The following is a 19,604-nucleotide window of genomic DNA, read 5'->3' on the forward strand; positions in this document are numbered from 1 at the left end:
ATCCAAATCCAACAAGAGTTCATCAACATAAAAAGAGGCATAAAAGAAAAATTAACAAGAAAACTAAGAAGAACAAAGATGTAGGAACAAGAAATTATAAATAAAACAAGATGAAAACAAGAATTAAACCTAAATCCAAAGGAGATCTAACATAATTCTACCCTAATTCTAGAGAGAAGAGGGAGCTTCTCTCTCTAGAAAACTACCTACAACATGATACTAAGCTAATCTAATTGCCCCCACCTTGTCCAATCTTCAATTCTGCATGAAATAGCCTCAGAAATGAGTTGGATTTGGGCCTGGAAGGCTCAGAAATCGCCCCCAGCGTATTCACTTTAATGAGGACACGAGCTGATTGTGACGCGTATGCATGGGTCATGCATACGCGTCATCTGGCTTTTTTTGTCACGCGTACGCATCGCCTGGACGACTTCCTTTTCACGCGTGCGCATCTGTCACGCGTGCGCATCGCTCTAAGCACTCCAAATCCTTGTTTTTCCTTGAATTCTCCATCTTACATGCTTTTCTCTTTACCTCTTTGATCCATTCCTTGCCCTTTCAATCCTGAATTCACTAGCAAACATATCAAGGCATCGAGTAGAATTAAAGGTGAATTAAAATTGGCAAATTTAAGGCCTAAAAAGCATGTTTTCACTCTTAAGCACAAATTTAGGGAGAATTACAAAACCATGCTATTTCATTGAATAAATGTGAGATAAGTTGATAAAATCCCCTAAATTAAGCATAAAATAAACCACAAAATTGGGGTTTATCAAACCTCCCCACACTTAAACTAAGCATGTCCTCATGCTAAACTCAAGAAAGAGACAAAGGGTATTAACATTTATTCAATGCAAACTATCTATATGTAATCTATCTAAATGAATGCAACTACTTAGTCAAAATAAATCAATTTCCAAAAATACATGTATGAATACAAGGGCTAAAGCAATAGCAATCAAATCAAACCACAATTTAGTTGAGTTATAAAAAAGATTTCACAAACTTGTAAGAAAAGAGACGATCATAGGTGAAAACATGTAATTGAGCAATCGAACCCTCACCGGATGTGTATCCACTCTAGTCGCTCAAGTGTATAGGGTTGATTCACTCAATTCTCCTCTAATCATGCTTTCCAAGATTTGTTTTTCATCTAACGATCAACACTTATTCAATGCATGCATACAAATATCATGAGGACTTATCCATAGGTCGTAATGGGGCTAGGGTCAAGGTAGGATTGTATTTGGTTAGGTGGACTAGAATTTGAATCTTTGATTGACTTAAGTTTCCCACCTAACCTATGACAACCTATACTATTCAAATGCTAACCTAGCTACCCATTCTTCACTTTTTCACACACTCATGCATTCTCTTTTGATCACAACACGTATGCATTGATTATTATTGAACTTTACTTTGGGGGTATTTTGTCTCCTTTTTATTGCTTTCTTTTTCTTCTCTTTTCTTTTTCATTCATTTTTTTATATATGTATATTTTTTTTCTTTTTCTTTTATTTTTTTCTTTCCAAACTAAAAATATATACAAGGGAATCAATGCATATGGTTTAACATTTAATGTATGAGTATGTACCCAATTCCCAAAATTTTCAACAAAAATATAAAAATACACTTTATCTCTACCCAATGTTCCCAACGCTCCCACCATTAAATGACAGACACTCTCACTAGTCTAAGCTAATCAAAGATCCAAATAAGAGACATTTATTGTTTTTCACTTAGGCTTGTAATGTGCTAAAATTAAGAACAAATGGGTTTAGCATAGGCTCAAAGTTGGCTAACAATGGAAGATAAAAGGTAAGGCTGTTTGGGTAAGTGAGCTGATTGAAACAATGGCCTCAATCATATAAGTGCATTCATACACAAAATAATGGACATAAAGAATCAAACAAATCAAAGATTACAATCATAGAAAGAGAATAATACACACAATAATGAAAATAAGTGGTTATATGATGTAACCACACAATTAGGCTCAAAACTCACATGCTTATGTGTTCTTAGCTCAAAAACATGATCCACGATATATAGTTCAAGCAAGTTCTAAAAAAAAATTTTACTCAAATCAATTGGGGTGCCCTATAGATAAATTTCTTGAAAATTTCATTATTTTGACTAAGCTTATTATACATATATGCAAAATAAGAAAATGCAACTAAAAATCCTAGAAGACCTAAAAATGAAATGCGAAAGTGTTGGAATTAGAAATTGTCACCCAAAAATGCCGATCGGTCAGACGACCTCCCCACACTTAAAAGTTTGCACCGTCCTCGGTGCATTCAGAGATGAGCAAGGGGGTACAGTGACTACACGGGTTGTCACCTTCAGCTGGTGGATCAACCGGCTGCTGCGTGTTCTTTCTCCCGCTTCTATCTTTGCTTATGATGACTCACCCATGAAAAATAGAAAATAGCACAGTAAGATGAGAAAATGTAAAAGCAAGGAAGCATAAATTATTGGAATGAGGTAGTAACCACTAGAATGGAGTGAGTGAATTAGTGTGACAATAAGGAAGAATAGTGTGTGAGTTCTAAGTTGCATGCGGTTTAGAACACACACAGTGATATTAAAAGTTATATCACAAGTACACAAAAGAAAGCATACACTTCACTCATTCTAGTGTGCTTGAGATACTTCAAAGAAAACATGTAAGTTAAGACAACCAAACAAGCAACAAAGAAGCATAAAAGCATTCAAGCAATTAATCAAGAAATTGTGAATTAGATAATGAATGGTCATTGGTTGATGTGCAAGTAAACTTAGTGAACTTATTGAAATATAGAGCTCACACATCAAATAATGACACATATTGAAGTTTGTTTGCAACACCTAAGTGACATAAGGGTGGAAGACATGGGTGCTATGGAACTTAGAAAAAAGAAGATAGAAATTAAACTCAATCACATAGCAAGCATGGTCCACAAAGCTTGAAAAGCTAAAAAATATGTCACTAGGCAAGCTTTCGATCCAATTCCACAATTCCAAAATTTCAATGCATGAAATAGGTGACGTAAATAAGGGTCAATCATAAACAAGCATCACCTAACAAAAAATGCATTGATAATACACAAATTGCCTAATCATACTGAAATGCTTTAAATCACATGATGGCCAAAACATGCAATTTAAAAGATTTAGGATACTTGAGGGCAATGTCATACACTTGGTATTCACAAATGTTAAACATGAAAAACTCAAAACCAAGTAACAAAAAATAACCTCAACAATGAATCCTAACAATGAATATCAAAATAGTTATGCTAAAATAGTATTCAGTTAATAATAAGCAGTAATAGATAGTAAACAAGATTAATAATCCAACACTTGTCATGAGGAACAGAAAATTAAATAGAAATTAAACTAACTAAATAACTAACTAATTAACTAACTAAAAAAATGGTGATAGATGGTGATTGGTATGTTGGATGATGGTTGAAGGAGGGAAGGAAAGAAGAGAAGAGAGAAGGAAAGAAATAGAAAGAAGAGAAGAAAAGAAAGGAGTGAAACAGGGCAGGGTTTGATAAACCCAATTTTGTGGTTTATCTTGTGCTTATTTCGGGGTATTTTATCAACTTTTCTCACATTTATTCAATGAAATAGCATGATTTTGTAATCCTCCCTAAATTTGTGCTTAAGTGTGAAAACATGCTTCTGAGGCCTTAAAATAGCTAAATTTAATTCACTTTAATTCCATTCGATGCCTTGATATGTTTGTTAAGTGATTTTAGGTTTAGAAGGCAAATATTGGATTGAAGGAATGAAGGAAAAGCATGCAAGGTGGGAGAATTCATGAAGAAACGAGCAAAATGGAGAATTGAGGGCCACGCGCACGCGTCATGCACGCGTATGCGTGAGTAGAGGTTTTGCTAGCGACGCGCACGCGTCGATGTCGGCACGTGACCCACTTAAAGTGAAATCGCTGGGGTCAATTTCTGAGCTGCCCAGGCCAAAATCCAACTTGTTTCTGAGGGTACAACATAGTTTGAACCAAACTCATAGCCAAAGTGGTGAGAGTTTATAGTGAAAAGGAAAAAATCAAAAACAAAATCTAATAAGAAACAAAGAAAACAAATTCCTAAACCAAAACTAGCAAACAAACAAAAAGTAAACTATTCACAATATTCACATATAAACAATAACCAACAATAAGCATACATTGCAACTCCCCAGTAACGGCGCCAAAAACTTGAAAGAGAAAAACCGTCGGTTAGGAATTTCTTCTCGGTAAAAGAGAAATAACCTCGTTGCAAGTATAGTTCCCAACCGACAAATAATGCTCAATCAAAGTTTAATTTTGTTTGTCACGAATGCAAACCAATAAAAATACCGAGAGTATTAGATATCGGATCGTCTCTCAAAGGAATTACAGTGAGGTGTGCACATTATTGGTTATAGTATCCAAGGGGTGGTTTGCATAAAAGGGGCAAGAATATAAATGGAAAGAAAATAAAGCAAACAACTAAAGAAAGCAAGTAATAAAAAGAGACATTCATGGCAAGAATTGAGAATCAAGGCTTTCTATCCCAATTATTAATTATCATACAATGATTAACAAGAGCTAATCCTATTTAGTCATCTCCAACACAGGAAGAAAGTATAATGTTATCTTCACTTGAGAGAAAGTCAAATAAGACTAGTTAATCTCAATCCAAAAGTCATAATTAGCTCACTAATTGAATTAGCAAGAGATTAGAGTCAATAGAAACAATATTAACGAACAACTCTAGATCACCAACCCAAGTTGGGTATTAATGACTCAAGATTACGTAATTTCTCTTTCCAAGCCAAGAATGCTCAAAAAGCTACTATAAACCTAAGCCAAACATTTTGTCAAACACTTGGAAGGCATAAAAGGAAAACATGGTAAAATTGCAAGAAATGTAAATCTACAACTATCCAATGCAAGAAAAGTAAGAATAACAACTCAATTAAATAATAAGTAACATGAAACATTAAATTGCATTGAAAGGAAATCCAAATCCAACAAGAGTTCATCAACATAAAAAGAGGCATAAAAGGGAAACTAACAAGAAAACTAAGAAGAACAAAGATGTAGGAACAAGAAATTATAAAGAAAACAAGATGAAAACAAGAAGTAAACCTAAATCCAAAGGAGATCTAACTTAATTCTACCCTAATTCTAGAGAGAAGAGCGAGCTTCTCTCTCTATAAAACTACCTATAACATGATGCTAAGAAAATCTAATTGGCCCCCTTGTCCAATCTTCAATTCTGCATGAAATAGCCTCAGAAATGAGTTGGATTTTGGCCTGGAAGGCTCAGAAATTGCCCCCAGCGTATTCACTTTAATGAGGTCACGTGCTGATTGTGACGCGTACGCATGGGTCATGTGTACGCATCGTCTGGCTTTTTCTTGTCACGCGTACGCATCATGTCACGCGTACGCATTGCCTGGACGACCTCCTCTTCACGCGTGCGCATCTGTCACGCGTGCGCGTCGCTCTAAGCACTCCAAATCCTTGTTTTTCCATAAATTTTCCATCTTGCATACTTTTCTCTTCACCTCTTTGATCCATTCCTTGCCCTTTTATTCCTGAATTCACTAGCAAACATATCAAGACATTGAGTGGAATTAAAGGTGAATTAAAATTGGCAAATTCAAGGCCTAGAAAGCATGTTTTCACTCTTAAGCAGAAATTTAGGAAGAATTATAAAACTATGCTATTTCATTGAATAAATGTGAGATAAGTTGATAAAATTCCTTAAATTAAGCACAAGAAAAAACACAAAATTGGGGCTTGTCAAGGGTCCTAGGACATGAAAAGTTATGAGATATTCTAAACTCAAAACAAAAGTTTTCAAATTCTTGATTTTCAAATTCCTTCCCATGATCACTTCTTATAAAAACAAATTTTAAATCCTTTTCATTTTGAATCTTTTTGCAAAGAGAAGAGAAAGCATTGAACGCATCATTCTTGTGAGCTAAGAAAAGAACCCATCCATATCTAGAGAAATCATCAACCACTACTAAGCCATAATATTTTTCTCCCAAACTTTAAGTTCTTGTAGGACCGAAAAGTTCAATATGTAGCATTTTTAATGGTCTTTTGGTAAAGATTCTATACTTGGGCTTAAAAGAGGATTTTGTTTGTTTGTCCAATTGACAAGCATCACAAGTGATGTCTTTATCAAACTTTATGTTAGGAATGCCTCTAGCCAAGTTTTTCTTTACTAGCTTAGAAATTTGGTACATGCTTGCATGTCCCAACCTTTTATGCCAAAGACTTTTTTCAGATTCCATTGAAGTAAAACATGATATATTTTGTCCTTTTAGTTCCTCTAGAGTGAGTCCATACACATTATTACATCTTTTTTCTTCAAATAAAACTTCACCGGATTTTTCACAAATGACTAAGCAATCCAATTTTCTAAAGATAACTAAGTATCCTTGATCGCATAATTGGCTAATGCTTAGTAAATTGTGTTTCAATCCGTTAATAAGAAAAACATCATTTATGAATAAAGAGAAATTTTTACCTACTCTACCTATGGCCACTATCTTTCCTTTACCATTATCACCGAAAGTTACAAAGCCTCCATCATACTTGTCTAGCTTGATGAAGAACGTAGACTTTCTGGTCATGTGCCTAGAGCATTCGCTGTCCAAATATCACATGTTGTCCTTTCTTTTGGATGCTAGGCAAACCTACAAAACATTCTCAAGTGACCTTATGTATCCAAATCTTTTTGGATCCTTTAATGTTAAACCATCTTTTTTGGCTAAGATCATTATAGTTGCCATTATTTTGAGACTTTATCACCAATTATTTTCTCAGTTATAAAACATTGAATAGGAAAATGTCCATCCCGATTGCATAAGCGACAAAATCTTTTTGTTTGCTATTTTTTCAAATTAGTTGGGTTTTGAAATCTTATGTCATCTGAAGTAGAGGCCACATTTGCATGTGGAGATCTTTCAAAAATAGTTTCATATTATTCATAAAAACCCAACCCAGCTTTTTCATAAAGAGGCTTTTGGCTAACCAAAAGTTTATTTAAATTCTCAGAACTTTGAGCAAACTTGGCTAGATCTTCCTTTAAACTTTTAACCTCTTTATGCAATCTATCATTTTCTTCAAAATAGTTTAAGTATGCAATCACATAATGCTATTTCTCACAGCTACTAATTTCAGCCTTAATCCACTTGTTTTCTTCAACAAGATCCAAAGGTATTTCGACTTCTCTTATTTTATCTTTGAGAAAAGCATTTTCAGCTTTAAGGATGTCATTTGCCATTTCAAGATTACGGCATTTATTAAGAAAATTTCTCAATTTTTCAGTGAGATGATCTATCATGAGATAAAGGTCCTCAGTAGAAGGTTCAATGAATATTACCTCATTGGGTTGGTCATGGTCGGCCATGAGACAGGCTTGGGAGCCCTTATTAGAATCTTTATCATCTTCTGAGTCATTCTCCAAATTTTTCCAAGAGGCCATGAGTCCCTTTTTCTTGTCTTTTAGGGTTTTTCCATCTTTCTTCAATTTAGGATAGTTGATGAAGAGGATTGTGTCGGTTTGAAAATTTAGACAAAACAATTCCATTGTAAGTATAGTCCAAACCGACAATCGATCATCTCAATCAAAGTTTAAAACTATAAGATTGTCACAATCCAAAACAAATATAAACCGGGAGTTTGAAATCCCGGGTCATCTTCCCTCAGACCATGCAAACTTGGTGTACACACTATTGGTTATGAGATAAGGGGGGTTTGAAGTATAAAATGGGAAATGTAAAAGAGATCAAAGAAAAATAGAACTAACAAAAGATCAAAAAGGAAATTAATGCAAATCAAAAGGAAGATAAAGTCAAAACTAGTGAAAATGCAATAATTGTATAAAAGAGCCTTGAATTGGGAATGAGAATTAAGGAATCTTATCTTGTCATAATCACAACTATGGCAACTATGATGAGTTAATCTCACTTTGTCAATCCCTAACATCGAGGAGTATGTCAAGCAAGCATAATTGACCTTAATCCATAAGTCCTAGCTAACTTACTAATTAACTTAGTAAAAAGCTTGCGTCAATGGAAACAAGAGCCAACTAACAACCCAAGAATTACACTAAATGTCGAACATTATGACTCTAGTATCCTTGGGACTCATTTTCCAAGCCAAGGTGTGAAAATCTACTCGAAATTTTTAAGTGACATTTTCACAAGCACTTGGTGGCAATAAAGCAAAACATAGGAAATTACAAAGGAAAATGAAAACTATAACCAAATTATTCACAATATCAACAATAGAAATTTAATCAAGCATATAAAAATCATAAAAGGTCAAATTCATAAACAAAAGATTCAAGAAAATAAAATTACATATAGTAACAAAATAACTTGAACCATAAGAAAATGTAGGAAGATTAAATGTGATGTAATTAGAGAGAAATTAAATAGTACTTATAAAAGAGATGAGCAAAATCCAAGATCAAAACTGAAAGTATAAAATCCTACAATGAAACCTAAATAAACCTTAAGAGATAATTTCCTAAACTACACTACTCCTACTCCTAATAATGTGTTCTATTGTAAAAAAGTGAGGTCTCAAGTGTCCTCCTTTGATATCAAATGATCCCCTTTGATATAGCACTCCAAATTAGCTTCCAGCCTTCCAAAATTGGGCCAAGAGGCCCTAAAATTGTGAGCCACGTGCTTCATGAGTTCTCTTTTAGAGAGAAAAGCTCTCCGTGACAAAAGAACCGAACAAAATTTAGGTGTGTGATCAACATCCTTTGAGTTTGATACACTGGGTTTGCAATACTTTTCTTTTTTTGTTCGACAAACTGAAAAACTTCCAATTTTAGACATTACATCACAAATTCATCCATATCCCTAATATTTTTAAAGATTTCTTTCTATCACTTGGCCTTGCCAAAGTCCGAACCAGATGCAACATTTTAAGAAGTATATTAATGTGTCATATCAATCCACACAAGTAAATTGGGTTAAGCTTTATAAGCCTATCAAATATTTGTCATTATTAAAGTTGTTAAATACTATATGAACTCAATAGATAAAAATATAAAAGGTGCAACTGACAAATAATAATAATAATAATAATAAGCAATGACAATTATAAAAAATAATTTAATTAATTAAGAAATAACGAATTTTACTAATTTTTCCTTTAAAATGAGAGGAGAAGATTTAGACAAAATAAAAGAACTTTAATCTATGAAAAGAAAAAGAAAAACAAAAGGGTAATTAGGAAGGGACGATCACCATCAAGCAAGGAGAAACGAGAATTATTGGGATGCAAAATGAAAGAATTGTGTATTCGTATTGGTATTTGTTTACAAGTATATATATATACCGGAGTACGAGAATATATAATAAATCACATTAGGTATAATATCCCTCCTCAAGTTGGCAGATAACTATTTATCATGACAAACTTAGAAATGAGATTATTGAATTGAGCTAGAGTTATAGGCTTAGTAAACACATAAGCTAGTTGGTGTTGTATCCGAACGTGAATGAGATTCAGGAATCCTGCCATCACTCGCTCTCGAACAAAGTGATAATCGATCTCAATATTCTTTGTTCTCTCATGAAATGTGGGATTCGTTACAATGTAGATGAATGATTGTGAGTCACAAAAGAACATAGAAGATGGAATGTCAACTTGAAAGTAAGATTGAAGGCCTCTCAACCAAGTTAATTCAGCTGCCACTGCTGCCATGGCCCGGTATTCAGATTCAGCGGAAGACCTTGAGATAGTGTGTTGCTTCTTTGATCTCCAACAGATAAGGGAATCACCAATGAAAACACAGTAACCGGTGACACTTCTTCTAGTGTCCAGGCAACCTGCCTAATCAGCGTCAGCATATGCCATAAGTATTAGTTCTGACTTGGCAGATAAGAGAAGGCCTTGTCCTACAGTCCCTTTTAAATACCTCAGTAAGTGGTGGAGAGCAGTAAGATGAGTGGTGGTTGGTTTGGATAGAAATTAACTCAATGTGGAGACAACATATGTGATGTTAGGGCGCGATATTGTAAGGTACATTAGCCTCTTAATTATACGCTATAAGTGGAATGATCATGCAATGGGTCCCCATCAAAGGCACTCATCCTCAGATTTATCTCCATAGGTAAGGAACTTGGCTTAGCATAAAAAAAATTGGTGTCTTTCAGTATGCTAAAGGTGTACTTTCTTTGGCTAAGGACAATGCCTTCAGATGATCTTGCAAGTTCCAGCCCCAGAAAGTATTTTAAATCACCTAAAACCTTGAGTTTGAACATAGATTCTAATAAGTGTTGTACCTTGCACATCATTTTCTTTGAAGAGCTTGCCAAGATGATGTTGTCCACATATACAAGTAAGTAGACTATGCTGTCACCTGTGCCAAAGGGAAAAATAGGGTAGTCTCTCTTGGATTGTTTGAAATTGTGGCTCAATAATGATGAGAAAAATTTAAAGAACTATTGTCTGGATGCTTGTTTCAGGCTATAGATGGACTTATTCAATTTGCACACAAGATTCGACTCCTTGGTCTTGTATCCAAGAGGAAAATCCATATAGACTTCCTCAAAGAGGTCACTATTAAGGAACACATTATTCACGTCCATTTGTAACAAAAACCATTTATTGATGGCTGCTAGTGATAGAAGAACCCAAGCAGTGTTAATTCGGCTACTGGAAAAAGATATATTTGTAATCTATCCCAGCTTGTTGCGTATATCCCTTTGCGACTAACCTCGCCTTGTATCTCTCCACTGATCCATCAGCCTTACACTTTACTTTGTATACCCATCTGAAACCTATGGTGTGTTTTCCTTGTGAGAGAGGCGCCAAGGTCCATGTGTTAGTTTCTTCTATTGCCCGAAGCTCTTCATTCATGACTTGTCGCCACTCTGGGTATTTCACAACTTGGTGGTAGAAAGCAGGTTCAGGTATGGTGTTTACATTGGCTACAAAGTTCATGTATGGTTTGGTCAAATGTTTGGAATTGGTAATGGTGGCAACATTTTGGCATTGGTAATCATGAAGATATTATGGAGGTTTAGTTAGTTTAGTAGATCTTCTAAGGATAGGTTGAGATGGTTGAGGTTCAGGGATAATATCATGATTGTGATCAGATGTTAAAGGTATTCTTAGGTGATGAGGGTTGAAAGTATTGGTCAAGGATTGCTGAATTGGTGCTGAGCTATGAAGAGAAGTGTCTTGAAGCACTATAGGCATCACCACATCTGGGAAATTATCCACAAAAGGGGACTAATCAGCTGGTAGCTCACTGAAGAAAAATACACTTTCATTGAATGTGACATCTCTGGATATGAAGAACTTCTTTGCCTCTAAATCATATAACTGTTATCCTTTATACCCTGAAGGATATCCAACAAAAACTATTTTTACAGCTCTTGGAGAAAATTTGTTCCTCTGAGATATTAACGTGGATGCATGAACCAGACACCCGAAAACCCGAAGTGCATGATAATCTGGTTGCTTGAGGAATAATTTCTCATATGGTGAAGTGTGCTTCAGGGCTAGACTAGGCAACCTATTCACTAAGAAGGTAGCAGTCAAAATACATTGTTCCCAGAATTTGATGGGCGCCTTGGACTGAAAAAAGAGGGCACTTGCAACATTAAGTAAGCATTGATGCTTTCTTTCTACAATCAAATTTTGCTCGGATTTCTCTACATATGAACATTGGTGAATTATGTCCTTCAACTGTAGAAAATCAGTAAGTAATAACTCCTAGGCATTGTCAGATCGAATCTATTTTACTTTAACATTGAATTGAGTTTCCACCATGTTAACAAAATTCATAAGAATATTAGTAACATCGGATTTTTGTTTCAAAAGATAAGTCCAAGTAAATCTTGAATAATAATCCACAATTATGAGGAAATATCTCATACTATTGTATGTGGAAGTACGATAAGGCCCCAAATATCACAATGAATCAATTCAAAGGCATTATTACAGAAATTATTTTGTGACTGGAAAGAAAGACGCTTAAGTTTTGTTAAAGGACATACAGGACAATTTGAATGATTGTATTTGATGGGTTTTAATGACAAACACGACTCCATTTATTCAAAATCTTTTCAGTTGTGTGACCTAAACGAACATGCCAAACATCACTACTAACAAAGGACACTTGATGACAAGAACTAGTGATGTGCGTGGAAGGTTCTATAAAAGGTGATTGCATTACAAACAAATCATCTAACTCATCACCTTTGTTAATCACCTTCTTGGAGATCTTGTCCTGTATAATGAAAGAGAGGTCAAAGAAGGTAACCATGCAACAAGACAATTTTAGTAAAGAACTTACAGAAATTAAATTCACCTGAAAAGAAAGAATAAAAATGACATTGTAGAGAGTTAAATGGGGCTAAGAATGACACTGTCTGTGGCTAAGGTCTTAATTCTAGTTTGATCTGGTAGGGCTACAAAATAATTAAGTAATGGTTGTGGGTTGATAAGAGCAGTCAAGGAGTTGGTTATGTGTGTGGTGGCTCCTGAATCAATGATCCAGGAGCTGGACACTGCCTTTTGTAAGACTCCAAATTTTTTATAATTGAAATAATTAATTTGTTATGAGTCATTATATTTATTGAGATTTTTTTTCAAAAAAATTATTTTTTATCAAAAGTAATTAAATAGAATTTTATAATTATTGAAATTTAATTTAATTATGATTTATTTTATTAGTTTAAATTATTTATTAAAAAATATTTTGATAAACCAAAAATTAAATTCTTTATTATTATTATTATTATTATTATTATTATAATGAAAGGTTCTAGCCTTCAAAGGTACGAAAGAAAAGAAAAATGGAAGTTGGTTTACTATTCATGTATGTATATATATATAATATTACGACACATGTTTCCTTTTTTCTTATTAACAATGACACCTAAGGATGGCTTCCTTCTTGCCTCACTTGATGACCGAATTGAAGATTCAAAGAAAAGAAAGCAACAGTGACCAAGAGAGAAAGAGAGAGAACCGTGATTTTTGTTGATTTTCCAGCCTCGATTTTTTGCGATCTGTAACTCCAATAAAAAATTTAATCCGATGAAAGTGTTTATATGTTCCTTCTTTACACGTTGGCGTTATTTTTGTCCGGTAGAAGTTGACGGTGACGTAGCTCCTCTTTCTCTTGAGTTCGGTCAATTAGAGTTCTAGGAGGCATAGGCAATTTCTGACATTTTCTTTTCCAGCAGTTTGGTCAGAAAACTTCTCCGAAGCTTCCGTTATTTTGATTTCGTACGGAGGTAGGAAATTTTATTTTAAAATTAATTGTTTTAATTTATGAATGCCATTGAAGTTTAGTTAATAAGTGCAAATAATTTATAAATGTCTCGTGTCACTAGTTTTGTTGTTGTGAGTGGTTAATTGATGAAATTGAATTGCGACTGGTTGAATTGAGGCTGTGATTGATGTTGGTTTTCTGATTTTGATGGAATTGTTTAAAGTTCTGATTTATGAGATTATGCGGAATTGGTTGGTTGTGGCTGAAAATTCTGATTATTGAGTTGAAAAGTCGGTTTGATTGAATACTATGTAAAATGATTTTCTTTTTTTAATCTGGGGTTACTTTGATATTGAAAATAAATCTGCATTTGAAATGATTTGAGATAATGGGAATGAGTTTTATTGATTTATCAAAAATGATTCTTTTAGTCTTTTGAAAGAGGTTTAAATCTGAAATGGTTTTGAAGTTGGTTTGGGAAAATCATGGTTAAGTAAGAACTGGTTTTTGTATGAAAGAAGAACTTCTTGTAAATAAAGTAGTTTCGGAGGTTTAGAAAAGGTTATAAAGAGTGATATTGGTTTTAAATAAAAAACAATTTGAGTTCAGTTTATTAAGAAAAGGAATCTCTGCCACAGGAGAGAAGAGAACAAAGATCAAAAGAATGTATTAATTAAAGAGATTGTCTACCACAGGAAAGCAGATGTGACATTGTTTGGGCCTTAGTGCCAAATTTAACGTGGGGACGCCAACACACTGAGAACTGTTTCCAGATGTATGCTTATTGATTTGGAAAGTCACACTGTATGCGGCCTAGCTGTACGACTTAAAGTCACACTGTATGCGGCCTAGCCGTACGACTTATAAGCACACTATATGCATCTGGAAAGCCATATCTGGGACTTGTGCCCGGGTAATGTCGGGAGCGGGTAGGCAACCGACACATGAGCTCATGGCCTGCACTAGGGATAGATATGCATCATGTTATTTGCACATTTGCATTTGGTTGTATTTGCTTGTATTACTTTTCTGTGATTGTGCTGTTTGACTTGTTTATATGTTGGTTTGGACCTCTTACTTGTGCTATTAGTTTACGAATGTGTTGAGGTATTTAAGAATTGATGTTGTGATTGTTGAGGATTAATTATGTGACTGAGAGATGGGTAATGTGACCAGTTTTATATTTAAAATTTGATTTGAGTTTAGAGATTTCAAAAGAGGTAATTAGTTAGTTAAAGTAAAACCAAAAGTATTTTCAAAAAGGTTTGATAGAAATATAGTTTTCTTAAGTAAAGTTAATTATTTGTATTTTATTTCACTACTTTTACGGTATTTCCATTCCCTACTGAGAATGTGTGGTTTGTTCTCACCCCAAAGTCTCCCCTCTTTCAGTGACACAGATTCGAAGACTCAGTTTGAAGCTGCGGGCGATTATTAGTCTTATTTGAGTTAAGTTTATGCGTTGAGTTGCTTTCATAGAATTCCCTCGCCTTTGTTATTAAGCTTTTATTTTATACAGAGGGATAGGAATTGTATCTGAGTTTCATTTGAATCCTTTTGTATAATATTTATTATTATTAATAATTATGTGATTATTATTATTTGAAGATCTTTGAAATGTGGTTTTAATTAATAGAAACAAAATTTTCCAGCTTTTCTTAAAAATTGAAACGCGAAATCGAACTAAAGGCTCAATATTAAATAGTAGATAAGAAAAACAGGTTAGTAACGCCTCACTTTTGGTACGATCATGACGTGCTGAAAGTTAGGGTGTTACACCTTTTGATTCATGTAACATGAAGAAAATATTTCACCTGCATATATTTCAGGTTCTATGCCTTGCATTGCTTGCTGAGTTTAAAGCAACGCCATTAACTGATTGTATTGTGATGCTGTAAGTGAGAATCCGTTGCTTGGCTGAGAATCTTGATTTTCTTGGCTTGGCTCGAGCTTGTCGACACGATTCACTTGAACGACTTGGCGAGTATTTCTACTCTGTCAGTAGCCGGGTGGATAGCCATGCATTTTGTAACACTTTTCTTTTGTGTGGTCGAGATAGCCACAATGTGCACATCGAAGACGGTCTTTCTTGCCTTTCATCTTAGATCCAGAAGTTGCCATGAGTCTTGGAGCTTGCTTCACGGCAAAAGCCATGTGTTGAGGTGGTTGAGATGAAGTGAGTGCTCACTGTTTCTCCTTTTGCAGCACTAGTGAGAAAACTTTTTCAATTGGAGGAAGGGGATCTGAGAGCAGAATTTGGCTCCTCACATTTGCCAATTTATCATACAAGCCGATAAGGAATAGCATGATGTACTCTTGATTGAGATACGCTTGGATGACCTTCACTCCACTGCAAGAACAAGCAACAAGAGGCTTAAAGGTGTTGAGTTCTTCCCAAAGAATCTTCAGCTTTGTGAAGTACTGTGAGATAGTAGTGAGAGATCCTTGAGTCAGTGTCATCAGTGATTTCTTTAACTCAAAGATTCATGGCACATTGCTTTGGGAGAACCTAGCTTCCAGATCTTGCAAAAAAAGTGCAGCTGAGCCAGCGTAAATCACGCTTGCTGCGATATCTTTTGAAATCGAATTTAGCAACCAAGTAGTGACGATATCATTGGTGCATTGCCATGTTTCTGCAAGCACTGGATCAAGAGCGGGTCTGGTTTTGGGAAGGAGCCATCAATGAACCCAATCTTGCGCTTTCCACTGAGTGCGAGACGCATCGATAAGCACCAAGAAGCATAGTCTTTTAAAAGAATTTTTTTGAACTCTAAATAAATTATCAAAAGATTAAATAAACGTAAATGCAAGAAATAATAGTTTAGAGAAAAATACACAAGAGATATATACTAGTTTGATTTATAAAAAGCCTAAGTCTAGTTTACTTTCAAGTTATTTGAAAATTTTATTATTAGAATAAGTATATAAATATATTATTTACAAAGTTCTAAAAATCGAATCGATCAGTGAACCACTTTAGTTATTAGTTTATTAATTTAAAAGTTTAATCAGTTTAACCATGGTTCAATCAGAACAATCGAATTATAATAAAATAATATATAATTATAAATAATACACAAAAACATAAATATATCCTAATATAAATTTAAAAATACATACATTAAAAGTGCAAAACCAACTAAAATTTTATAATCTTATATAAGTATAACATATAATAAGAGTTAAATAGAAAAAAAATAGTCAAATCTCAAAGTTAATATATCTATAACATTTATGATATTATATATTTTATGCTATAGATTAATAATAAAAAATAACCAAACAAAAAAAGTTATTAGTTTTATCCTATCTTAATTCGTAAATTTTTTATTTGAAAAATAAATATATTTTTACTTTTTATTTTAATATATATTTAATTTAAATTAAATATATTATTTTTTCGTATTATTAAATATTATATTATAATACTAAAGATAATGATAATTTATCAATACTTCAATTATACAATCCGGTTCTGACAAATCTGATGTGGCATCCTCTTAGCATTTCTCTAATTTTATATTCTGTTATAAAATTACTTGCTCCCACTACAAGAAATACTGTTAAAATCGATGAAAAAATCCACGGCTTGGCCATCGATAATATTAAAAATCGACGGTATGACATGTTGCTTTTAAGTTTGTCGAATTTTCAAAAATCTAATAAAATCGACGGCATGTCAAACCATCGATAAATTTTAAATAAAATCGACAATCTTTTCGTCGATAATATGAGGTTAATATTTTTTCATATTTAGTAAAAAGCAACACATTTGCCATCGATAATATTAAATAAAATCAACAAACTAACTGTCGATTTTGGATTTATTAAAATAGACAAGAAAATGGTCGATAATATGATAAAAATATTGACAAGTTCTCCGTCTATTTTTTTATTTTTTGTCTATTTTGAATTTAAAAAGTGACAATATCACCGTCGATTTTAATAACTATATTTTTTTATTATTTAAAAATAATAGACAATTAAATATTAAATAATGAGACAAATAAATTTTTAAATTTAAAAATAAAATTTAAATAAATATTAGATAATGAATTTACATACTTATCAAAATAATAATAAATATCAAAAAGTTATTTGAATATGAATGCATACCAGCTTATATGACAAAGACTTCTTGATTACAAAAGTTAAGAGGACAAAAGTTAAGAGACTTCTTGTGAACCACTGTAAACCTATTATGTCACTTTGAAAAATATATATACAAGTCTAGTTACCTCACACCAACTAAGTTGGGGCATAATATATACAGGTTCCTCCATAATTATGTATGTGTATAGACTTATAGAGAATAGCTAATAACCCAGCCATCACTACATAACATTCTTTTGTGCAGATAGCGAGAATCAGATAACTACAAATATATGTAGAGGGAATCCCTAAGGGCTCAATGCCCAAAGCATTATTAATTAGAGAAAATTCCACTTAAATTATTAATTAATTAGTATAGCATAGTAACTCAAGACAGGAACAAATTTAAGCTTAATGTCACAAATTTCTCCTTGTTTGGTGAAAACATGTAATATCAAATCTTATCCTAAAGAAAAATAAGCAAGAGACATATTGATGAAATTGCATGAATTATTTATAGTTACAGATAAGGCAGAGAATAGCTAGAATTAGAGTAGTACACAAGCATCAGATGCTTTTTGTTCTTTATCAGGATTTATATATAAAAGGAGAGACCTGCATATATAAATTTTAGCTTAGTACATTTTTTGGCTAATAAATTGTTAATCTGTGCCTCGTGTTTAAAAAAGATCACTACAAGAAAACAGGTTTATTGCCACGCTTTTAAAGCGTGGCAAAAAGCTGAAAAAAGCGTGGCGATAGCTTTTCGCCACGCTTTTTGAGCTACCGCCACGCTTTTGAAAGGGTGACCTATGAAAGGGTGGCGGTTGCTCTATCACCACGCCTTTTTCAGTCTATCGCTACGCTTTTTTTTGCCACGTTTTTTTACAAATTGCCACTTTTAAAAGCGTGGCTGTAGGTGGGGGATATGGCCACGCTTTTAAAGCGTGGTGACAGGGAGAGATATGGCCACGCTTTTAAGCATGGCGACAGGGAGAGATACGGCCACGCTTTTAAAATGTGGCGACAGGGAGAGATACGGCCACGCTTTTAAAACGTGGCGATAGAGAGAGATACGACCACGCTTTTAAAGCGTGGCGATAGAGAGAGAAATACGGCCACACTTTTAAAGCGTGGCGATAGCCTTATCAAATTAAAAAAAAAAATCCTTTTTTTGACTTTTCCTTTATCACTACACAACATAAATTTTCAGTCCTTTTTTATTACCAAACCATTATGCATTTTTTATTACAAGACAAATCAAATAGTAATTACTGACATATATAATTATTGCTATAATTGTTTTATACATTAATACTCAAATACAAAATAAATCTCGGGTTCAAAACTCTAATTTCTCAACAAGCTTTTCAACTTGAGCAAAAAATACAATGCTATCTAATACTTCAATATCCATCAACTGAGCCTTTTGAAGACTCATATTATCAGTAGGAGCAGCAACATAAAATCTGGGATTGAACTTATCTTTCTGTAACACTGCCAATAGAGGTCTTGATTGAAAACCTTCTCAGCCTATAAGGACATGAAATAAAAGGCAGAAACATCAGCCAACAATAACACTTTCAGTGACAATTAAAATGAGAGAACATTTCATATGATTCATAGGATTTCAGTCAAGCAATTGGCAAAAGTAGTGCAAATCTAATACTATACAAGATAAATCACCATAAGACAGTAAGAGAAAATAATAAAAATGAATCTATGTTCTGACTTCTGTTAATATTATAATGTGCTAAGGTTGAAGATGAATCTAAACGACCTTGGTAGATATATAGTTAGAGTACTATTAAACAGCTATAGAATGTCAATTCTACCAACATATAGAACTCCAGCAAGCATGAATAGAACTCTTAAGTAAGTCACTTGCAAGCATTAAACAGCAACAAGATCAGCAATAGCATTAAATATCAAATAGCATGAACACCACCAAGATCAACAACACTTTAATATAGAGTTCAAAGTTCAAACAACAACTTACATCTGTTCAACTCTTCTTAAGTTAGTCACCTACAAGCATTAAACAACAGTCCAAATAAGTATCAAGTTGGAGAATATTTAATCTGAAAAAATAGGAATGGAGAGAGCATAATAATGAGAAAATAAATGTAGAAATATATTCCAAATGTTTGGAAGAACAAACAACTAAAAAATTTGGAGAACCAAGTGGAAAAACAAGAGCCCTGAAAAAGAAACAAGATAATGAAATTTGGAAGTTCAGTAACAGAAAAAGATACCAGTTTTTTG

The 19,604-nt window shown here is 33.6% G+C and overlaps 1 long non-coding RNA gene across 1 annotated transcript; it reads left to right on the forward strand.

Annotated features, from left to right (window-relative positions):
• Positions 1 to 12,915: 12,915 nt before the first annotated feature.
• On the forward strand, positions 12,916 to 14,898 carry LOC140176513 (uncharacterized). The gene is made up of 2 exons (XR_011868123.1): positions 12,916 to 13,269; positions 14,640 to 14,898. It is a non-coding gene; the product is annotated as an uncharacterized lncRNA (long non-coding RNA).
• Positions 14,899 to 19,604: the final 4,706 nt, after the last annotated feature.

Source organism: Arachis hypogaea, chromosome 11, assembly GCF_003086295.3.
Source record: "Arachis hypogaea cultivar Tifrunner chromosome 11, arahy.Tifrunner.gnm2.J5K5, whole genome shotgun sequence".
In the NCBI taxonomy this organism is placed as follows: Eukaryota; Viridiplantae; Streptophyta; class Magnoliopsida; order Fabales; family Fabaceae; genus Arachis; species Arachis hypogaea.